The following is a 23636-nucleotide window of genomic DNA, read 5'->3' as shown; positions in this document are numbered from 1 at the left end:
CCATGAACATGTTAGGGCTGGAGGGGAGGGGGAGGATAAACTCTCAATATTTGTATTGTTTTAGCAATAAAAAAACCATCACAGTTAATTACATTCGAAATGTTAATTGCAGTAAAATATTGCAAAAAAAAATATGTTTTTCCCCCTAAAATGAGATGAAACAAAAAAAAATAGCTTTTTTGGCAGCAAACACTTAAGATGGGTTTGGTGCACACAGGGATAAAAAAGTACCCCATGTGTAAAATGAAATACTCTGCTGTATCTTTACTGCTGTGGGCCTAATTTTCTGCCAGAGGTCCTGGACATCTTGTTCAGATACATGACATCATGGATTGGACCAAATACCAACAGATAAAAAATCGAAACCTAACAGCCAGGGCTAGAAATCTTATAACGGGCCATGTTTGGATCTTCCAACAGGACAGTGATCCAAAAACAAATATCAAAACCAAAACAAAAATGGGTCACTGAGCACAAAACCAAGATCTGCAATGGCCATCCCAGTCCCTGGCCTGAACCCTATAGAAAATGAGTGGGCTGAACTGAAGAGAAGAAGCACCAACATGGATCTGGGAATCTGCAGGATCTGGAGAGATTCTGTATGGAGGAATGGTCTCTGATCTCTTGTCAGGTGTTCTCCAAACTCATCAGGCATTATAGGAGAAGACTCAGAGCTGTTATCTTGGCAAAATGAGGTTGCAAAAAGTATTTAATAAAAGGGTGCCAATAATTGTGGCCAACGTGTTTTGGAGAAAAACATTTATTTCATAATGTGATTTAGCCCCACTTTCAATTCTCTTGCTTCAATGAAAGGTTAGAATTCTGGCAATTTTTTGAATGAAAGATCAAAAGGATAAACAATGCAGATTTATATTTTTACAGCCAGTTTTGATCATATTTACCAGGGGTGCCAACAATTTTGGCCATGACTGTATATACATGTATATATTTTTTTTTTTTCTTTGATGAATAGAAGTGCAAAAGAACAGCATTCATCTGAAATAGAAAGCTTTCAAACATTATACACTGCCGTTCAAAAGTGTGGGGTCAGTAAGAACTTTTTTCTTTTTTTTGGGGGGGGGGGGGGGGGGATTTTATTTTATTGATAAAATCAACACTTTTATTCAGCAAGGATGCATTAAATTGATCAAAAGTTACAGTTAAGACATTTATATTGATACAAAATATTCTGTTTCAAATAAATTAAATATAACTTTCTATTCAAAGAATCCTGAAAAACAATTGTCTACAACTGTTTTCAACATTGATAATAACAATGAATTTTTTTAGCATCAAATTAGCATATTAGAATGATTTCTGAAGGATCATGTGACACTGAAGACTGGAGTACTGATGCTGAAAATTCAGCTTGTATCACAGGAATAAATTCTATTTTAAAATATTCAAAGAGAAAACACTTATTTTAAATTGTCATAATATTTAACAATATTTCCTTTTTTTTTTTAAAATAAATGCAGCCTTGGTGAGCATAAGAGACTTTTGAAAACATTAAAAATCTTACTGATCCCAGACTTTTGAAACCGCAGTATATATACATACACACATAATCCATACATCAACCAGTCTTATTACAGGTGATGGCTATGCATCTATCCAGGTATTTAGACCGTTTCATTATTTGGTCACACAAGTGCATTAATGCACTTCCTCTTGTCTGTTTTTACAGGCTCCACTGAATTACTTCTGCAGTGGTTCGATTTGTGAGGTTGTTTATCAGGCAAAACACAATGTGCTCTGTGAGCAACTGCGCCAGGAGACTCAGAATGTCAATGACGCAGGGCTGCATTACCAATTCAAAAAAACTAAACCTAATAAACTTCGCTGCTGCCAGATGCAACTCCTTGACATACTGAGCAGCATGCAGACCACAGGCTATATGATTCAACCGACCTTATGCAATCATGACCCATAGGAAGGATCGCAGATGAGTGAATCACAGCGCAGAGAGCATAATCATGCTGCATTTGCTGCATGTCACAGAAACCTCAAGCACAAGCAGAGGAGGTTTACATGCAAAACCCTCATCTATCCAAGCAGTCTGGAGAATAAGACCGTTTAAAAGCTCCGCAGTTACACTGTTGACACCATGCTAAACACAAAGTGGGTTTTCACTTTGCACACAAATTAAATTTTCATTTTGTCATGTTTTACATATGCACACTTCCCAGGCTTCATTAGCAGGCTATGGGAGCTCTTCTCAAAAGGCCAAACATCCCATTTCAGGACTTTAACGATGTGCCTCTGGTGTTAAAAATGAATCGCCATCTTCTAATCTAAACACTGGCCATTCAGATGCGCATGTTACCAAAGCGGGAGGAAAGGGATTATGTAAATATTAGCTGTTGACATAAGAGTGCGACTATATTTCAGCAAACTGACAAGCTGAGCTGATGAGGAACAGGCGATAACAAAATCAGCCATGGACGCTAATGTCAACTGATGTAAATTGTCCCTCTCCTCCTCCTACTGCCAAAAGCTAGTTCAACCCATCAACAACAGGCCCGTCATAATCTATAAGACATATTTGTCAAACAACACGCATGCACAGTGTTACAACACAAACAATGAATAGTGTTTTCCTTTTTAATTCCTATAGTCTATTTTACAAATGATATAGACTTGTTTTATTAAAGGTAATGAACAAAGGTATTTTGTTTCAATCTTCTACTGGCAACAAACAAAACTGATTTTTTTTCCAAAGAAGTTTCAAACTCAAGTTTGACTCAATGCTTAACACATAATAGTTAGTACCGAACATATGATAGTTCAGTACCAAACTGGCAACATTGTTTGGGCCAGTGTTGTTTTGTCTTACCACCCACTTAAACAAACCAATTGCAATTCTGTTTGATGCCACTTTGGGTGCAGAAACTACACATCAATATGGGTTTTTCAATATTATCTATAAAAAACATCTCCCTTTAAGTTTCTAAATGGATGTTCTACATAGTGCATGGCATAAAAAGTAATGCAAGCCACATTATAGTGAATAGAATGCTCTTACTGGGTGAAATATATGACTTTAACAGCAGCACAAAACAATTCAAGTGGGATGTTCAATCACGGTGTTTAATAAGGTTTACAGCATGGACGAGGGAGGATGCTTCTTCTGCTTACCATTCCTTCTCTTAAAGCCAATCTGGAGGTCCCTAAGGCATTGGAAATCAGCGTCCGTGCCACAGTCACTCCGGCTCTTCCTGACAGACATGCATGGCACTGCGCATCCAGACAACTTAGACGTGAAATTCAAGCTTGTTAGTATACATCAGCCAACCACTACGCTCGCTGCGGCTCAATATCCAGGGCGCAAGTCTCACTGCCATTTCACGCTAAAGGCCAAACAGAAGCAGACCTCACTGTGCTCTTCAACGGAATGTTCTAGACTCTGCCCCAAGGCCACTCAGGACATTATCATGAGAACTCACAGGAAAGGCCATTGTGTTTACAAGAGGCAATTTCCTCCTTCAAATCCTTTTGTGTTTCCCAGTTAATGCAAATGGACCGGACGCTGCGCGTCTCTGCGAATGGATGAGAGCAAAGACGACTCCGACTTTTAACACCAGGGATCCGAGCGGTGCAGAAAGCACTTACACGATAGCGGAGAGTGATTTATCTTTGAAAATTTAAAAGGCCTCTTGGTCTTGCAGGAGATCCTAGTAGCTCCACGTGGATACGAAAGCAAACAAATGGAAACATCAGCATGCGCCACAACCAGCTCCTCAACCTCTGGTGAAGTAAAGGTCAAACCGTCATTCTAGCGCCTCAGGAAAACGAAGGCATGTTGAACACAGGCTGATAGTGCCCTACAGTAAATCATGTGTAAGGTAGGAGTGCTTAGTCATATCATGAGCACATTTCAAACAATGATTACATGCTCTCTGAATGCTTGATTCTTATTAGACAATCATGGCATTCACAATTAATTTCTTTTTTTGTAATGACCACACTACTCTGTACTCTGACCGTTGGCCCCGGACACCATTTAATTTCGTTGCTGTACTAGTTTGCTTCTCTCCATGTACTCTTTGGCCTCACATAATAAACTAATTTTACATTAAATCAATATGTCATTGTTGTAATTGCCAAACCAACCAGTTTCACGTGGGGATACTGATCACCCTGTCATAACAACAATTGGCTAATTGTACAAAAGTAGGCTATCATATACACATTGCACACACAATATATATCGTTTTAGCATCGATATCGCGATAGACACATCAGGATGTGTGATGTCAAGTATAGGGATCGTAGTAGACACGGTTCAGAACGCACATGATTCTCAGATTGATTGCAAAGTTTAACATCATTAAGCAAGAAGACATCACGTCCCGTTTTCTGTACACGCACAGAATTGCGTTCTATTCAGAGTCTATTTGTGAGTAGTGTCCTTTATATTTAATTTATACAGTGAAGACTATGCAGTGTTGTTTAACATTTGATTATATCATCTGCACCTAAATACTGTTAGACTTACCTGAAAAACATAAAGCACTGTTTTTATTTTATTTGTATATGTTCTATTGTATTTATCTAAGCTTGTAATATATTTTCTATGCAGATTCACTCCCCAACAAAATCACCCCAATCGTTCTAATGACTCATTATTTCCAAATAGAGCTATTCAAGTCATCTGGTGAAATTGTTTACATATCACAATATATAGCAGAAAAACAATGTCAGGATTTTCCAACGCTATCTCATGACCAATTGTCCCCAAGTCATTAAAAGGGGACAAATTCGTACGAATTTGTACGACCTCACTCGTACGATTTGTCCAAACCCCAGTGATGGGTAGGTTTAGGGGAGGGGGTCTGGTGTAGGTCATTCATACCAATTCATACAAATTTGGCAACTCGTAAAATATGTACGATTTAGCGAAAATCTTACGAATTCGTGAGTGTTGTAGTATGAATTTGTACGAATTAGCCACCACATAATTTTTTTACAAATTGCCGTGAGATCAGGTTGTTTTTTTCAATATCGTGCAGCCCTATTGTACATTCTCCCTTACGTAGCCTACATTTCTTCTCTTTCAGACATCAAATGGTCGACTTTAACCAAAGAATGTGATCTTGCGTCTAGTTCCCAACAGACATTTCTTTCTAACAGCTGCCTAATTATTAATCAACACTTTACTCTTGTAACATGAAACACTAGTAATGAGAAAACTAAGACAAGTGAGATCACTCCCAGCATGGGCAAAATTAACTCATTTAAATGAAGAGAATCATGACAAACCACTAATGTATTTGACAGACATAAATCAAATTGAGAATTCAAGCCGGTGACTGATATTTAATGTGCCACCAAAATACAGAAAGTGCTTTGAATTATTGATTAGCAGGGAGCAAGACGATTTTAAACAGCTCTGCTCCTGCTATCAATCATTCATGCACTTCCCAGCGAAAACACTTCACTCCTTCAAGTGTCGGATCTCACCTAAAGTTAGAGGGCCTACGCTCTGATACCTCACTTCAATTGAAGGATTAAAATAAAGCAGACAATTAAGATTTACCGCCTCCAAACAAAGTCTGTATTGCATTTGATAAAATAGGTCCCTAGGTCAAGGATTTTAACAAATACATTCGGTGTGGACAAACAAACAACTCATCTCCCATATCTTTGACAATCAGACATATACAGCTGCACTGGGAATCATTTTCCAGTATGTCTAATTGCAGACTGACTAAATTAAAATTAGAGCCAGGCAAATATTTTCTATTAGGTCATGCCTACGCTAAGCATAATCAAACTCGCACCCACTCTGACTAATGGAATACAGAGTATCTGTGTGCAAAGTTCTTTGGTGCCAATCGCCCAATTAGTGTCCGCATGCAAGTGCTTTCTGCCCAGGCATCATAACATCAAAGGCTGGCAGCCCATCCATGATGGAGTGTACCTGCCAACATCAGAGCTGGTTATTGTCTTCAGGAGTCTCTGAAACCTCCTTCAAACATCTGGGGTTTCCTCTATCCGCAAAAAACAAGAAGTGCAATGATCTGAAGGAAAGGCATGGCTGATAATGCCATAATCCATCTTGGGGATCTTGAGGACACTAGTTACAATTTTAGCAACAACTTGGCTTCATTTTGGCTATAGCAATGTAATCTAATTGCAATGTACCAGCAACAGCATGAATGAATAATAATACTTGTATTATAAGGATGTATTAAATTGAACATAAGTGACAGTAAAGACAATTTCAAATAAATGCTGTTCTTTTGAACTTTCTATTAAATCCTGAAAAAAAAGTTCTGAAAAATGTTTTAACTGTGATAATAATAAGAAAAGTTTCTTGAGCACCAAATCATATTGGAATAATTTCTGAAAGACCGGAGCAATGGCTGCTGAAAATTCAGCTTTGCCCTCGTGTTTTCTTTTAGTGGAAAAAGTTATGTTTTCAGGGTGGAACACATCAATGATTTGGGGAATCCCTTCTGAGGTCAAGGCTTTCCTTAGACGTCAACAGTAATCCTAGGTTCCAAGACTGTGACTAAGCTCCTATACTTTCCCTGCCAGGACAACCCTTTCCTGCTCTCAATCCATCGATTTCGTCTACGGTCTGCAATGACATCCAGCAAGATTTCTGTCATTGCTTCTGATTTTTCTCTACAACAACCAAATGACCTTTGATTGAGTATAATAGCTAAAAGCACTCTTTTGTGCAGCGTTAGTGTCAGCTTTGCTGAGATCATATCATACTGGTCTGTACATAAAATACTGTAGAGAGTTGAGTCTGAAATAGGGATGGGAAATAAATCGATTCACACATGAATTGCGATTCTCTCTTTTAATCACATCAGTTTCTTGTGGCGATATCGGTCATGGCGATAATGAAAATATAATAATTAAAACCCTCTTATGAAAATTAATGGTGACATAAAAATATGACATGAAAATATGCCTAGACACTAACACTGCTAGATTAATATCAATAATATCAATGTTTTCATAAAGAAACATCCAAAACGAACGACATGTGAAGGTGAAAAATGAAATGAACAGCAGTAAACTGAGGCCCACTCTATGACACATCCTATATGAGATTAATCAGATACCCTATATACACAACATAAATGTAACATTACAACTTGTATCTGAACAAAAGGAAGCAAAATGAAATTAACTTACCCTAAGTTACATGCTCAAAAAGTTTTACTCATGCGCTCTTGCCGTAACAATGCGCTAAAACATGGGCAACTAAGGCTACGTTCACACTGTCAGTCCAAATCCGATTATTTGTGTATCCGATTGGAATCTGATCTAAAATTAATGGGTCCACACTGTGTATAACAACTGTTCAGATCCGATTTGTGTGTCCCGTGGCACTATATACGCCAAAACAACAACAACAACAACAACCGCAACATGAGGGGTTTGCAATACAGATATTGTCTTATTTACAACATGACAATATGTAGCCGCCGTGCTGGACTACTATGTCTTTGACGCAGCGGCAGAACCGTAGGAGGCTGGTATGTGCAGCTTTATTCCATGTTCACGTTTTTCAAAACGTGTGTCCTTTATATTAGCATTTTTCTGGTCGTCCGGCACTTTGCAACAACACAACCTTGTTTCTGCAGCGACTTTCAGCATGTTTCACAGCGTTTTACGTGGTGCGAGTCACAAACCACACAAAATCCTATCAGAGCAGTCAGACTGAAATAGAGTCTGATTTCAAACCACATTTGAATGTAGCTTGAAACAGATTTGTACAAATGAACATTTCATGTGATTTTTTTGCCGTTCACACTTCAGATTTAAACTGACAGTCTGAACAAACGTAGCCTAAAGCACAAATAATTCACAACATTCTATAGTGTGTATATGGCAAATTGGCGCTGCACATCTTGCAACTGTATTTTCCTCTAGGCTTAACTATTTTCTGTCCGCCTTCCAATCCACAGTTTCACTATTTCACCAGTCTGGACGGTATGCTGTCCTAACGCTAACCAATCAGCCCTCAGGTACTGCCCCAAAATGCCGCAATAACCAATCAGAAAATAATATAGGCTATTTATCATAAAATATATTTTCATAGCTTAATATACAAGTGACGCTTTCATGATCGATCGTCGCTATCACGTCAGAGTACTTGTGCACAATGCACATCCCTACAAAATACGGGCACGGGCTAGAGTAAAATAATAATGCGGTTACAAGGTGTGCATAATTTAAACTAGCTACTTTATTAAATAACTCCCAACCAATCAACACTAACAGTCTACTCACTTCTGAACACTTCATTCCTCTCTTCATTAAAGCTCCAGGTGAAGGGTTGCCAGATAACACAAAAAAGAAAAACAAGCCCTTAAAAACTAAATATATTAAGCAGACATGGCAAATCTGTACCAGGGGAACAAATACAATATAGTATTACCAATATCCTACAAAAAGACAGGAAATGTAATTTGCCAATATCCTACAAAAAGGCAGGAAATGTAATTCATTATGAATAAAATAGTTCAATATAATCAATCTAGAATAGATTTTTAAATTTGAATCGTGACCACAAGAATAGATTTGAATCGAATGGTGACACTCCAAAAGATTCCCATCCCTAGTCAAAAAGACAGCTTTGGCTAACTGAGACAGGAAATATCCTGGAATCATTGACAAGTGCACAACACCTGCCTGCTATTCATGGCCGAATTACTTTCAACGTCTGAATTGGACAACAAGTACTATTAGAACACGAACATACAACTTCCATAAAGTCACTGCCAGTCCTTAAAAAGGTGGGCGTTCTGCCATGTATCACTCCGATTGTGGTGACAGTATATAATCTGACTCATTATTAGCAAATAATATGTTATTATTGAGTAAATTACAGGAAACTGATATTTATCTTAGCAATAAAGTCACAATAAGTTATAACACACCCTCCAGACTTAACAGGGCTGGGCATCGTGTATATAAATGTGGCTTTAAGAAGTGAAATCGGCAGTGATAGAGCACAGCTAATTATCCTCGGAGATGTTTTTGACAGCAATCCCTGAGCCAGTAATGTGTCTTGGCTCGCATCCAGTCAATCTTGTTTATTTGATTTCAGTCACAGTCGACCTAGTGTACAACGAGTACAAGCACAAGTCACTCAGTAAAAACTGAAAACAACACCCCACAAAAAACAAACCATTCACAATTTCATATATTTGACCGTGTTAGTCATTATTAGCAGTCACCAATTTATCAAATTGTTTATGAAAGTAGAACGTACAGGCTTTGTAAAGAGGCAAAACAATTGTGCTCAAATTTTTTTGTGGCTCTATGCAAACAAATGTCACGACATGCCACAATTTGACCATGATTAATGAGCAAAAATATTTGAAGGCAAATTTAGATTTGTAAATCAGATGCAACATCATTTAAAATGCAAAAATCAAGTAAGCAATGGCTCTATGAACATCCATGATGCTACATTGAATAATTCAAAGCCCAGAATAAAGTCCTAGACAACTTCTACATCTACCAGAGAAACACCATAAACGATAAAGCATGTGTTTACTTCGAATATGACAGTAAATTAAGCTGATAAACTGTATATTTGTTTATAATGTATTTCATTTTACATTTATTATTGCGCTAGCAAATTAGCAACAAGAGCGTAAGAGGCCTACCACGTGTTAACCACAACAGAAACGTCTCCTGCGTTTGAAGTCTTTAGTAATGAGCTTATGCAAACATGCAATATTGATCTTTCTGCTCCTCTATTCTGAATGCCTTCTATAATAATTTCATAATCCATTGGGACGTGGGCATCTCGCCAAACATGTGTCATGACTTAATTAGCTATCAGAGAAGGAAAAGACTGCACCTGTGACTGACAGGCCCGAATGCAATCTGTCTGCACTGTCTTTCACTGAACAATACTTTGTGGGAAAACTGAATAAACAAAATGTCAGATTCACTTCTGAGATAATTCACGGAAGCATAAGCGAATGATCAAATCCGCGCTCCTTTGAGAGCTGCATCTATCCAGGAGGCAGTTTTAGGGCGTCTATTGCAGTAATGGGATATAATTATTAATCTTCTCCTCAATTGTCATGACCAATTTGTACAGATAAACTGTTGAAACTAACAAAAAACAGACTGGTACTATAGCTACCGAAATGAACTGAATTCTAATTAGGAAACAAACAGGATGAGATCAGGATGATATCCAAATGCTTAACTAAAAGTCCAAAAGCAATGGAGATGTTTTGCCAAGGACACATTCATCACCGTGCACATAAAGTCTTCCACACTTGTGACAGCCTACTAACTTCCTCCAACATCAATATTTTCCAGAAGAGTTTTCAGCTTGAGTTGTTACTGTCAGACAGGCAACTGTGAGAAATTTTCAGCAGTTTCTCCTCCCTCATACTACAAATGTGGATCTGCCCATCAGAGTACATACTTCCAGGAACCTCGAGCCCTCCCGGAGTACAAACATATTAAAGTACATAAAAGCAACTTTCTCTTTGGTGAAGTCAACTTGGGATCAAAACTGACCCAATTTACGATCCATCTTTTAAGACAGTTCAGCAAACACAGAAGTATTGATGCACATATCAAACATCATCAATATTATTTTTATGTCATAGCTGATAACCGATTACTGGCCGATATTAAAATTATATACTAGTTAATATATATAAATGAAAAATAAAATACTAGAAACTAAAATCAATCTTTAAATGCTACAAGTCAAGTATGTAAAAAGGATATTGTTGAGCTTAGCTAAAAAATATTTAACAGTGTTATTACATTCTTTTGTGTTTTAAAAGAATACCAAGTGAGCGTTAGATGATAGCAATGAGGACGTGAAAATGCAGATTTCCAATAGAGATCAAATTCATCTTACATTTCTAATTGAAATTAAACCTGGTACATTTCTAAAAGAACATTCCTTTTAGTTCATGAATCCCTCTTACTTTTCAATCCTTTTTGTTACAGCAGCTATTCACAAGCTGATCAATTGCAATAAACACAATCCTGCCCTACATTTTTTTTCTCAACAGTATCCCGTTTCACCCACAAATACATCACATTACAGAAGTAAAATAGGTTACGAACAGCATTTTACAGTAACTTCAAGCAGGACACTTTCGACGTCAGCAGCTGCACCCAACAGTTGACATTAGCTGTTTGAGACCTTCAGAGTATCAACATACAACTGACACTTAAAGACATTCATTCATTCCCTCATTCAAATCTAAATCCATGTTCATAACACCCCTATCTCTAACAACAACAAGAAACATAATTTCAGCTGACAACTCTGTCTTTATGGAAACGATAAGACATCTTTTTCAAAAAAACATGACTTCCTTGCTGCCTCTGCGAACAAGTAACAGAATAAAGAAGATCCGTAGTTCTCTTATCCTGTTTAGCGTGTGTGTACTGACAGTACATCAGCTCAGAGTGACAAATGCCTGCCGCCACGCATGATGCCAGCCACCAGTGGCAGAGGGGAGCGCAGAGGAGCACGGAGATGTGTATCAGACAACAAGTCAAGCTGATCTTGCTGATCTCCAGGACATGATGCACTCCGTCATGTTTCTGTCAGCCCAAACCAGTTTTGCTAGTAAGTGACACTTTGAGTTTGACAATCCTCATCTAATGATTTTAACCCTGTCTGACCCAAAGCCAAAACAGTTTGCAAGTTTTAAAATATTCTTCGATCTTGTTATAGCTTCCGGAACGCCTCATACAAATCTATCTGCAATGTAATGAGAGAACGTTTTTAGCATATTATTCCACTCTGATTCAAAATCAGATCTTGAAAATCTAGCTTAATGTCTTTTAAAACAAAAGCGCAACAACTTTCCCTAACAAACAATTCTAACAAAAGCACACAAAAACTGAATGATATCTTTACTCAAGATTAGCGTGGGGCAAACAAACAAACAAAAAAACCCCATCTTACATTTGCTCAGGAGAACAACTCCCCCTCCCTTAATTCAATAAAAAGGCTTTTAGCCATCATAATGATTTACAAAGTGACGAGTCAAACAGATTTACAGCGACAGCCTGAAAGGAACCCAACACAAATACAATTACTATTCACGTGACTGCCACCGCCAACCCCCTCCACTCGCGGGAGGCCAAGAACGGGAAACACGCTAGTACAGACGCAGACCCTGAGCGCTCTCAATTCACCCCTTTAAAAGAAGCCACCACCAAACAGGGTGGAGAGAAAGGCTGCCATTGTGGAAGTCACTTAAAGTGACAGACACTTGGAATGGTGGTTTGCTACAAGCCAGCCGCGATCATTATTCAATATCAGATGAGCTGGCGAACCATAGCCAGAGGGCAGTGACGTGTGGTAATTCTTTAGACACCAGCTGCAGCTAACAACACGGGGTACACCGCCTCATTATTAGGGTCAATTCTAGACAAAACACTGTTGTTCTTCTTTCTAAATAAACCACTTTTATTTTAATATAGAGACAAAAAGCACAATCGACCTTGATGACATGACACAAATTGTGTTTGGGACTACACTGCTCTTTATAAAAACACTGAAATCACAGAACACATTTTTGGCCATTTCATAACAACAGACTATCAGAGAAGGCAGAGAAAAATATTCATTTCTAACAAATAGCCACAACAGACCATTTATCTGATCATTGCAATGTGATAAAAGGATATTTTAAGGATTAATTTTACACATAGCAACACAATAAAAAGTAAGCAGCCCATTGACAAATATAATGTATTGTTTGTTATTTTTAGATTTGCCCTTCTTTGGTGTGAAAAATGAATTTAATACAAAAAAAATAGCAAAGGTAGAAAAATTCTATTTAGGCTATCTAAATACTATGTATAGCATGTCACATTGCAAGGCACTGCTTAAAATGTCAATGAGCCAAATAATGTACACCTAGTAATAGCTAAATTGTTTAATGTACACACTTAAACAATACTAATAACAAATCAATAACATAGCACTTAAATTTTATTAATTTATATTTAATTAAAGGCACAGTATGAACGTTTTGCTGCTAGAGGAGAATTCAAAACAATAACAAAGGCGTAGCTTGATGATGCCGTGAATGAGCGTGGAATCATGGAATTAGGGATCCGCCGATAGATGTCTGCTTTCAAACACTCCCGTGTATATCTGTGTAAGCGCTCAGTGAAGAAGAGAACATGTTTTTGAAGCGTTGATCATTTTAGCCAATCAGAGACATATGTTGAGCGCGGGAGAACGCAATGGCCAACCAGAGTTGTTTAAGAATCCATTCAACAGCGCTCAAAATGCTAGAGGGAAACGCTGGTATCATCAAATGTTTTACATTTCGAAGTCGGTTTTGACCATGCTGGGTCATGGTACAAACATGTTATGGTAAATCAAGATTCAAACAGCAAGACTAACCATGTAACAATGATTAGTTTTCTGTCGATAAAGGTATCAAAACAGTTACTGACCCGTCTAATAAAACACAAAATGTATTAAAGTGTCTTTGGTGTTTCCATGGTTTCTATGGAAGTAAAACTGGTAATCGAGGGTAAAGCGGATATGACATCATTGGCAGACGACAATGACACGGGACGTTACACTGGCTAAAATAGCTGAGTTCTCTGGATTTAAACATTGTTGGAAACATTTGGGATGATGTAAGTACACAAGTCAACAAAATATATAACACTGTTCTTATCTTACATATTTAATTAAATAAACTAAATAAATTATCAATCTCAGACACAGTATTTCCTTCCATTTTTCAATAAAGAATGAAGAGTGAAATACAAAATGGGCCAACCTGTTAAATAAATAAGCATGTACATTGCGGCTCTTTGTTAGTACAACTTGTGATCTAATTAATGATACTGCGGCACATAAGCAGTGGCCCCTGTGCACATGTTCAACTGCCATTACACTTCCCACCTGCCCACTAATAAACAAGCTGCTTCGCCTTCTGCGGTTGTCGACGGCTGTGGTGTGACGCAGGTTGAGGTTTGCGCTCTCTTCCTTGAAAACAAACCTATATAAATGTTTGTGTGGGTGTTGGCAACTATCTGGGTGGGAATTCTCTTGCAGAGGAACCCCTCAGGGCACTCCAGATTGAGTTTCCTCTGTTCCTGTGTCCCAGAGTCAAAAGAATTCCAGAGAAAATTAGACAGCCATGTGCACGAAGGCTGCTTTCGAGAGCTAGAACAGGGTAAGGCACAGCAAGCCAACCTCAATAACACTCAGTGATATTGATTAGATGCTCAAGATGTCCTGAAAAAGGTACTTTGCTTTCCTATATCTGTGATGGTGACGGGGGTGGGGGGGGGAAAGATCTGCATTTTATTCCCGGTCTGCCGTTTCTTGTCTGAGGGCCGCCATGAAAATTTGAGCTGGCATGTGCCATCCGTCCCTGGTGACTACTTACTGCAGATGCGGAGCTCTCAGAGGCGTCCTCGGAGGACACGCACCCAACGTGCATCGCGCCACCGGCTCAATCTAGCTAATAAAACAACAATTCACTCTGAAGCTCAACGTCTCACTCAGGGCCACGGCGGCAGAGAAAACTATGGGGGAATGTAACGGATGCCGTGCCGTCTTTAAGGCATGCCAGATTAATATGCCAGCAGTGGGTTAATGTGCAATTAAAACATTTCATGTGAACACTGTTTGCTTATGCATCAGCAACAAGCTCACTACTGAAAGAGCAGATTAACGATCTCAGCAGCCACTAATGAAACATTGAACGCGTTTAAGAAAACCACTTACTCAGAAGCTCTGTTTCAAAAACTAGCTAGCTGTTTTGCTGCCTACATAGGAAGATGCATTCTATAGGAGCATTGTAACCATCATTAAGCTTTATAAGTGACCAATTGGCAGTGTTGTTATTGGTAACTGAACAAAAGCAAAAAACATTAAATTATTTTTGGTAACTGAAATAAATCTAAAATCAAATAATATATAAGAATTAGATGAAATGCCTTTGGCAAATAACTGAAATAAGTCTAAGTTGAAGCACTAAAATGGAAAAGAAAATTAAAGCTAAATGGAAATGTTAAAAAGCTAATAAATATGATAAGAGCACAACGGTTTAAATTTTTAATTGGAAACATAAAAAGCACTTCAATATATTATTAAATACTATAATAATACTAAAATAACAGCTCATTTGAAATGCATATAGGCAGCAACTTAACACAAATACAATTGCAAGTTTAGTAACAGTGCTTTAAACACCTTTAACATAAAAATGAAAATTGTTCCATCATTTACTCACCCTCATGTCGTTCCAAACTGAATGGCTTTCTTCTGTGGAACACAAAAGTAGATATTTTGAAGAAAGTGTCCTTTTTTTGGTCCATACAAAACAACATTAACTTTCTTTGTGTGGACAAAAAAAATAAACAGCACTTTTCAAAATATAATTTGTGTTCCACTTGAAATGACATGAGGATGAGTAAATAATGATATTTATGTGAACCAACTATCCCTTAAAGGTTACAGTTACTCTCCAAAGTCAGCTCACTAGATTTTTGAGCAAGACATTACAGAGCTCTTGTCTAATAGATAGCGAAACATATTTGTTTCTTTCTAGCTTTTGTCTTTAAAGAACCCATATTTTAGGACGCACTGAAATGGGACTGCTTTTAAATCATAACACCCAAAAGGCTTACACTGTTTGTCAACAGTTAATTAAAAAGCACTGAGAGACAATGACAAATACTGTTTGAAGATGATCCCTGGCAAGCCCCACACAGTGTATCATTGCTGTCTCTGGAATACACGATTAGTTTAATCTCATTACAGCAATGATAAATGATCAGTGCAACAATGGCTTCTGTTTTCTCAGAAGATGCGCGCAAGAATGAGGTATGAAATATCAAGGTTTAGTTTGCAATATCGCTTACTCTTATCTCTGACAACTTTATTGTGGCGGTATTCAGACGACACAAAACTTGTAGTTTCAATTTGTTACAGCATAAATAAACGTCGCGTGAAAAAACACCTAATTGCCTTGGAGTTCTAAGACACTAGCCACCATTAAATCAACTCGACTTTTTCCTCCATGACAAGGCTCGGCGAAAACCACTACACCAGACCTGCCATTTTACAATATTTGCACTCTGGGGATTCTAATATGGCTCTTTATCTGAACAGCCCAGGTAGAGATATTAAAAGACATGAGCTCATAAGAGTGTGAAGCAGTCTGGTTCAGAACCGCAGGGGTGAACGAGAGGGGAGGGCACATAGTGGCCACCAAGAGTGTGGCTTATGAAACAGTCATTAAGAGCCAGGGCACACAGCACTTACCTGGGAAGTGGTGCTTGCCATTGCATGCCAATTTGAGCCTGGACATACACGCGCAGACAAACACACTTACACGGCTCTGGATTTATCATGCTCTATCTGGCGCAGAGTCTGCACTAGCACTCCATGAACGTCTCTCTGTTGCCTACAGCTGTCACCTCATGAGCTCTGCACGGAGGCTGTGATGCATGAAGTGTATTTGTGGAGCAAGAGGTGTGTTCTCAAACGGAATACATTTTCATTGTGAGATCTGCCTTGAACGGTTAATAAGTGCTAAAGCAGAATCCAGATAATAAAAACATGGAATATGATATGTCCAAAAGATTATAGAAAACTGTTTAATGTAAAGAAAATTAGCTGTTTTAACAGCATACTACGCAATATTAATATGATATTACACCATGCCAGTGCAGTGGTGCTCTGCTGCTGCTGAATATATAGGCCCAGATTTACTAAACAGCGCAAATTAGCGTGAGAGCACAATCCTTTAAAAGCGCCGAAGGGAGTGGAAAGTTCTGCGCGCGATCGACTGACGAGATACAACCTACAAAGAGCCGCGCAAATTAGCATCTGGTTTAAGACATGCTTTTTTGTGTGGTAGGCCTAAAATAATGGCGCAAATACCAGTAAATTGACTAGCGCAAACCTTAGTAAATCACCTTCCGTGATTCCTCCCATAAATTTTGCGTCTGAAAGGGAAACTCTGACAAATGCATATGCGATAAGGTCAGCCAGAAAAAATAACGGTGTACACACCTTTTCAGCACAAATTTTTTACTGCGTGTCTTTAGTAAATGAAAGAAGTTTTTTTTTTTAACAGCTAAAGAGTGTTAGTAAATCTGGCCCATGGAGTCAAAAAAAGTACTTTTACCAGAGTTTTAAACTTGCAATCTGATTAATGACTGAAAGTGTTGGGTATCACAAAATAAAACAAAGATAATACATAGCCTATTTCTTTTCTTATTATTTTCTATTACATACAGTAATGACCACTGTCATCTGATTCTCAAATCAGTCAAACAGACCCATGAACTCAGTCTGAATCAAACTCATGAATCGGTCACTAAATCTGTCGGAGTGTTACCAAGTTAAATGTGACTCTCTTACTAAAACAAAAGCCATACAAAATATCAGAACTGTGTGTACATGCTAAATTATGATATTTGCAAGACTGAATCAGTACAATTTTTGACTGGGTGATCATATCGTGTGCCTAGTTAAAGTTACATATTCAAGCATGCATGGTAATTAAAAAATATATATTTCAAAAACATATTTATATGTAATATGTATGTTAAATGAATAGACCAACAGAAATCATCTAGGCCTAGTCTATTTTATTAAAACCTAACTTGACAGATTAGCCTAGTAGCTATAGTAGCTAATAAACATGAAGAATTCAGCTCATCAGCTTTAATATCAAAGTGTGTGTATGGGGTGTGTGTTCAATCCAAGTATTTAAAAACAAAGAGAAAACTGGAAAGCAAAATCAAATGCATTTTTACTGTTTAATATAAATTCACATTTTCCCTGCGACACTAAGGGATTTGACGGATCTACTATGAATTTCATTCGCCACCGTCCCATTTGTCATGTTCTCCTGACATCTTGAAGTTGCCTTCCATTCAGCTTTCATTTAGTCTCACCTTGTGCAAATGTCTAAGCCAAGGTTATGTGTGCGTGTCATTTGGCGCGCGCAGACGCAAATCCTCCTTCCCGTAAAAGGCGAATTTGGATGAGAAATAATATTTATCTTTCCTAAGAAAACCTAATTAATTTACTTTGTCAGAAAACATGTATGAATCCCCCAGGCCATGTTGAAAGTAATTGCACGTCCCTCTCAGAAACACAGCGATCACTCGCAGGGACGGAGGGAAATCTCCCACTCGCAGACAGAGACAGACAGCTCAGACGCGGTGACATGGTCCAAGGTTTCCACATGATGGAACACATGGCAGTTTTTCAATACATAAAATGAACGCAGATGCATTGGCGCTGTGCAAAGTCTGAATAAATGCATGCATACAGATATGCAACAACAAAAAAATCAGAATTTGAATGTAGAAATATCTATTAACAACTTTTGTACAACCAGTTGCATCACTCTAATATTTTCAACGACATGAAACCGAGCCCTGGGTCTCTATAGACCTATATAGACCTATAGAATCAGTGTAGGCTACTTAACAACGCAGATATTTGTTTCTCAAAGAGAGATGGATCTCTTTAAAAGAGTAGCAGGACTTAACAGTTTAGCATGGAGAACATGGCTCACTGAATGTACACTAATTTGCCTCAGTCAAAAGAAAACAGGTTGAGGACAATATGTTTGTTTTGCTTAAGCTGGATTTGCACAGCACACAGCGGCAGTCAGACTTCAAAGCACTGCGAGCTTTTATTGGCACCGAAAAACGAACGTAATTGCTTGTGATCATGCAAAATTGTCAGTGTGGTGGGGACATTTTGTCCTAAAGTTCCAAATATCAAGCCCTTGCATTGGGGGGAGAAAGTAGCTGGGTGTCATTTTTGGTTCAAAGTACTTGCTCTCGCCGACAGAAACGGGATACAGCCATTGTGACATCTTCGGCGTTCATTTTTCAAAGAGCGTCAAATCAAACATGCATGAGCCTGTGACAGTGTGGGCCTGACAGTCCCTATCTGAGGGGTAAAGCACTTAGAATGGCACCAGCTAGCTAATGCTTTGCACATCGCATCCCAGTGCATCCATGGTCACATTGTCAGCTCAAGAGTCAGAGGCAGCCTTCAACAAGCTTTCAACTTATGCAGCCTGGAAGCAGATTCAGTCCCACGCCACGCTCTTTGCAGATGCATGCAATTAAAATCAAACGTCTCTCTCCCTCTGCTTCACCGAGGTCACGAACCGCAAGATGAAACGGACCAACGTACCCGTAAGTCTGCAAGGAAATAAGAAGTCATGCACTCCTATTGTCAGAATAATCTGTGGTTCGGAGGCTACATTGCACGTAAAGGTATTAACCCCGATCACCACAGAAACGAAAGTGCATACACAAGTCGAGCAGGCGGTTATGCAGACGTAATGTGAACTGTTCAAAAAGGCCATCAGCGTATTAAGCGTAATAAATGATCCACAGTGCAGCATGTGGAGTCAAACAAAGCCTGACTCAGGTTCAAGAGTGGGTGTGTGCGGGTGGTGGCTAGACGACTGTTCGGCTTTATGATGAATGAACGTGGGCCTACTATTTCACAATTTCACCACAATAGTGTGCTAACAGTTAAATGTCAACCTGTCAAAACACTGATTAGTATTTTTAGCTGTTAAGAAATACATATTGTCTTATTCTGGCTATAAGCAAGGAGAGGAAATAAAGAAATGAAGTATGAAACACTATTAAAGGGATATTCCACCCAAAACTGAAAATTATGTCATCATTTACTTACCCTCAGGTTGTTACAAACTTCTATGAGTTTCTTTCTTCTGTTGAACATAAAAGAAGATATTTTGAAGAATGTCGGTAACCAAAGAGTTGACTGAAGCCATTGACTTCCGAAGTTTTTCTTTTTTCCATATGGAAGTCAATGCGGCCTTCAACTGTTTGGTTACCCACATTCTTCAAAATATCTTTTATGTTTAACAGAAGAAAGAAACTCATAGAAGTTTGTAACAACCTGAGGGTGAGTAAATGATGACAGAATTTACATTTTTGGGTGAAATATCTCTTTAATGAGGACAACCAATGTCATTTTAACTCATATTAGAGGTCACAAATCAATAAAAAATTCTTAAACTCAACAAACTATTAATCTCCGTTTAACTCGAATTAGTTTTCTATAAGTCGGGGGAAACAAATATATTATAGTGTAATGAAATATATTACCAAAATATTGACATTTTAGTGGATTTTGTTTTCTGTTTTTCCTTCTATCATTTGGGGGGGAAAGGTTTCATGCTGAACTAATGATGCTGGCACTAAATAAAATAAAAAAGTTCACAAGTCCACAATACTTGCCGTATTTTAACTTTTAAACAGAACTCTTTCTGTATGGTATTGTGATTTGTGACCCGAGTATCATGATAATATTGAATAGCTGGATCACTCACGATTCCCACCCTTAAATCGCCCAGTGAATTAGGCAAGCTTTTGTCACACATGCCAAGAATTTGAATGTGAAAAGAGATCATCTAGACTACGCTCCTAAACTGGACAACCTTGAACACATTTGTTAGGCTAGACACAATAGAGACACAAATGTGCATAAATGCGCAGCGATGTGAGCAATAATAACTAATAAACCTGTTACTGAATAATTTGCGTGTAAAATCTGATACATTTTTGACAATGTTAATTTGTTCAAATGACATATCTTGTGATTCTCTCTATTTTGGCATGTTGAAAACAACTTTTCAACGATTTTATGGAAGTTTAATCCCGCATTAAGCTCAATTAAGCCCTCCGCAATTCCTCTTTAGCCCCGTTGACAGAATGACTTGAGCTCTATCTGTGTCTTTACATGACTATGGCTAAAACCTCTGCCCTTGGTAATGATGATCCTCAACCTGGGGCCCCTGTCTGAAGAAGGGAGGAAAATAAACTCAACTCCTCTTCTCTCTTAGACAAATTCTCCATTCCTGACTCATACAAGTTAAGCCACTCATACAGAGGACGTCACACTGGTGGGTCAATCTACTGTGTTTTAAAATACACCACCAGCAGACTCATCAAATTAGACTCCAGTCTTCATTTTTAAACATTTGTAAACCATAACTGGCCTTTATAATAATATGCCTCCTCCGATAATGTTAACATGAACCAACACCACAATTCAAAATGAGTGAGCTGAGAGCTAGGTACTTTCACCTTTGTTCCAGATGCAATCCACCCTGAAGTAAGGGGGAAGTTTTTAACATTATCAGCACTCACACAGCCATGTAAACATTGACTGTGATTGTACAGTACTAAAGAGGTGACTAAGAAATTGTCATTAAATGGCAACTTTGACTGAAGAACCATCCTAAACAAACTGTCAGCTTCCAACAACCGTGTCCACTAAAAAGAGAAACGCTAGTGTTAAAACTTAGTTTATAGGAAACAAAACCTATTTTCATAAAAACAATGACAATTTACTGTAAACTCAAATTGTTGCTAGAAAGAATTCCGGCTATGTGTTTAGGCTTCTTGTAGTACTATTGGAAGAAGACTCTCCTACAGTAATAAAATATGTATTTCTAGAATCAAAAGCATTAACATGACCATGCATAAAGCATGGGCCATGCTAGATCAAAAACCATCAATAAATAACTTGATTCAACATCATGTAGGAAAATAAAAACTTATTAACCAAAGCTGACAGTTGTAATAATCTCTTAAATAAAATATTCACTTACTAAGTACACAAAATAGCCCATGGATTGCCAAGAGAACACTTGGTGGACACTTGGCATGCATGCGTGAACTGTATTGTATCTTGCAAACAGTCTTTGGTAGATTACTTCTAAACGTAATCTGGCAACTATTACAAATTGCATGGCTAAAATTGTAATCAGTGGCCATTTTCAGATTAACTAATCAGATCACTTCTGGATTTTGATAAACAAATACAAACATGAGCAAAGAGAAACATACTCCAAAACATCACATTTGTCGACTTATTCTTACATCACATCTTGCACTTATTTGTGATTCAATTTTCAGCATCAAGTACTATTCTGTACTATTGTGAATGCAATCTGAGCGATGTACAAAACTTTGTATTACAAGCACTATTTAAGATTAATCGCTTTTTGTATTCCTCGTTTGTAAGTCACTTTGAATAAATGCATCTGCTAAATGAATATATGTACAAATTAAGAATCCTTAGATTAAACTAGAGTAAAATAGTAACTAGTATGTTTTTAGACATTAATTTTTTGAAAACAATAATTGCATTCCACATCAATCTTTTTAAAGTATCTGCTTAAATGTCTTTTTGCGTGTATATTTTACATTTTAGGGGCACAATCTGTAAACTACTGATCATTTTAACATTATTGCGTTTCCTGGTAGGCAATGTAACCCACATGCAATAATAAAATCCATAAGTCAACTGTCATCTAATTATGTATATATAAAACGAAATGGTTTCTCATTTCAAACACTTGATTTTTCTAATCGGATTACGACATCCAGATCACATAGTCAGTTGGCACCCAACACTGCTTGTGTCCTCAAAGTCTGCTCCATTCAAGCATTCGCCGAATCCAAGATTCAAACGAAATGTTACAATATCAGCGGTCACAATGTATCAACGCGGTTGTCCTGTAACTACACAACGGCATGGAACATAACATTTCAGCACATGGTTGAAAGCCTTGTTTCCTATTGCTTATCAAGACGCTACAATATAATTTCACCTAATCAAAAAGACCCGGCGAATTTAAATTACATTTGTGCAATGAAGCCATCCAATTGTGCCCATCTACGTGCCAACCAACCGTCCACCGCATGACAGTGCCCTCTTCATCTGAACAATGCAACACACCAAAACGATATGCTGAACGGTATGTAAACGGTGGGCTTCTCCAGTTCAGCCAAATTCCGCGTTCCTCTGAACGCCACTGTACAGGGAAAGAAAGCGCTCAATAGTGCTTTGCTTCGAAAACACAAAGCCAACGTATCGCCAACGCTTCAGTAAGTGCGATTGTTTCCTGCGCAGAAATACATGTGTACACATCTCAGCGATACTTTAAGTGACTCTATTGTTAGCTGAGGTAGGAGCTAGCGCGGAGGCTACGGATTCATTTCAATGCATAAAAACCTTCCAAGCGAGCAAGGTGTGAAAATGATAGGAAAACACAAACACAACTTACTTTTAGGTCCAATCACAGCACGGCGCCTAAAACCTCCTGGATTTGAAGTTACGATCTGTTTTCTCCTCTCACACTTCACAAACACTGAGAGAAAAGCGCACGGCGTTTCGTTAGTGTGACTGTCTGAATCAACTAACGTAGTGCACGGCAAGTTGAAGTGTCAAATTACACGGGCTATTCTATTACCACAGAGCCATGCTTGCTGGTTGCTGACAAAATGTGTCCCAGAGTCGCGTAGAGCGCTCGCGCTTTTGGAAGACACCAGGCGGCGTGTGCAGATGAACGGACTGGATTCACACGCGAGTGCCAGGTCGTTTGCTGTTTGAATACTACAGTAGCCTATATCGTTTTGGCTATATTTTATTGTCTTTCCAGGATGTTGATGAAAACGTGCTTAGGTAAGACTAAAGATCAAAAACGATTATTGTTATGATTTACAATTTATAAAAGGAGGAGGGCTCTTGTACTTAGTTTTATTAATATCTTGTATTTTAAGTAGATAAGAATTACAACAAAATGTGACCATTATAATTATGAGTA

At 38.1% G+C, this 23636-nt stretch overlaps 1 protein-coding gene across 3 annotated transcripts in view; it reads right to left on the bottom strand.

Annotated features, from left to right (window-relative positions):
* zmiz1a (zinc finger, MIZ-type containing 1a) overlaps window positions 1–23429 on the bottom strand; it is a 132690-nt gene extending 109261 nt beyond the window's left edge. Inside the window, exons 1-2 of one of the 3 annotated variants that reach the window (XM_079636056.1) lie at window positions 23097–23214; window positions 15240–15271 (exon numbers count right to left, since the gene is read on the bottom strand). The gene's annotated coding sequence lies outside the window, so the exon portion shown is untranslated. Of the gene's footprint in view, window positions 1–15239; window positions 15272–23096 lie in introns of all 3 variants that reach the window. The other 2 variants (XM_079636055.1, XM_079636054.1) reach the window with 2 other exon arrangements.
* Between the last annotated feature and the right edge of the window lie 207 nt (window positions 23430–23636).

This window comes from Phoxinus phoxinus, assembly GCF_949152265.1.
Source record: "Phoxinus phoxinus genome assembly, chromosome: 14".
In the NCBI taxonomy this organism is placed as follows: Eukaryota; Metazoa; Chordata; class Actinopteri; order Cypriniformes; family Leuciscidae; genus Phoxinus; species Phoxinus phoxinus.
The sequence above is the reverse complement of the archived record's forward strand: the minus strand, read 5'-3'. Positions and strand labels throughout refer to the sequence as shown.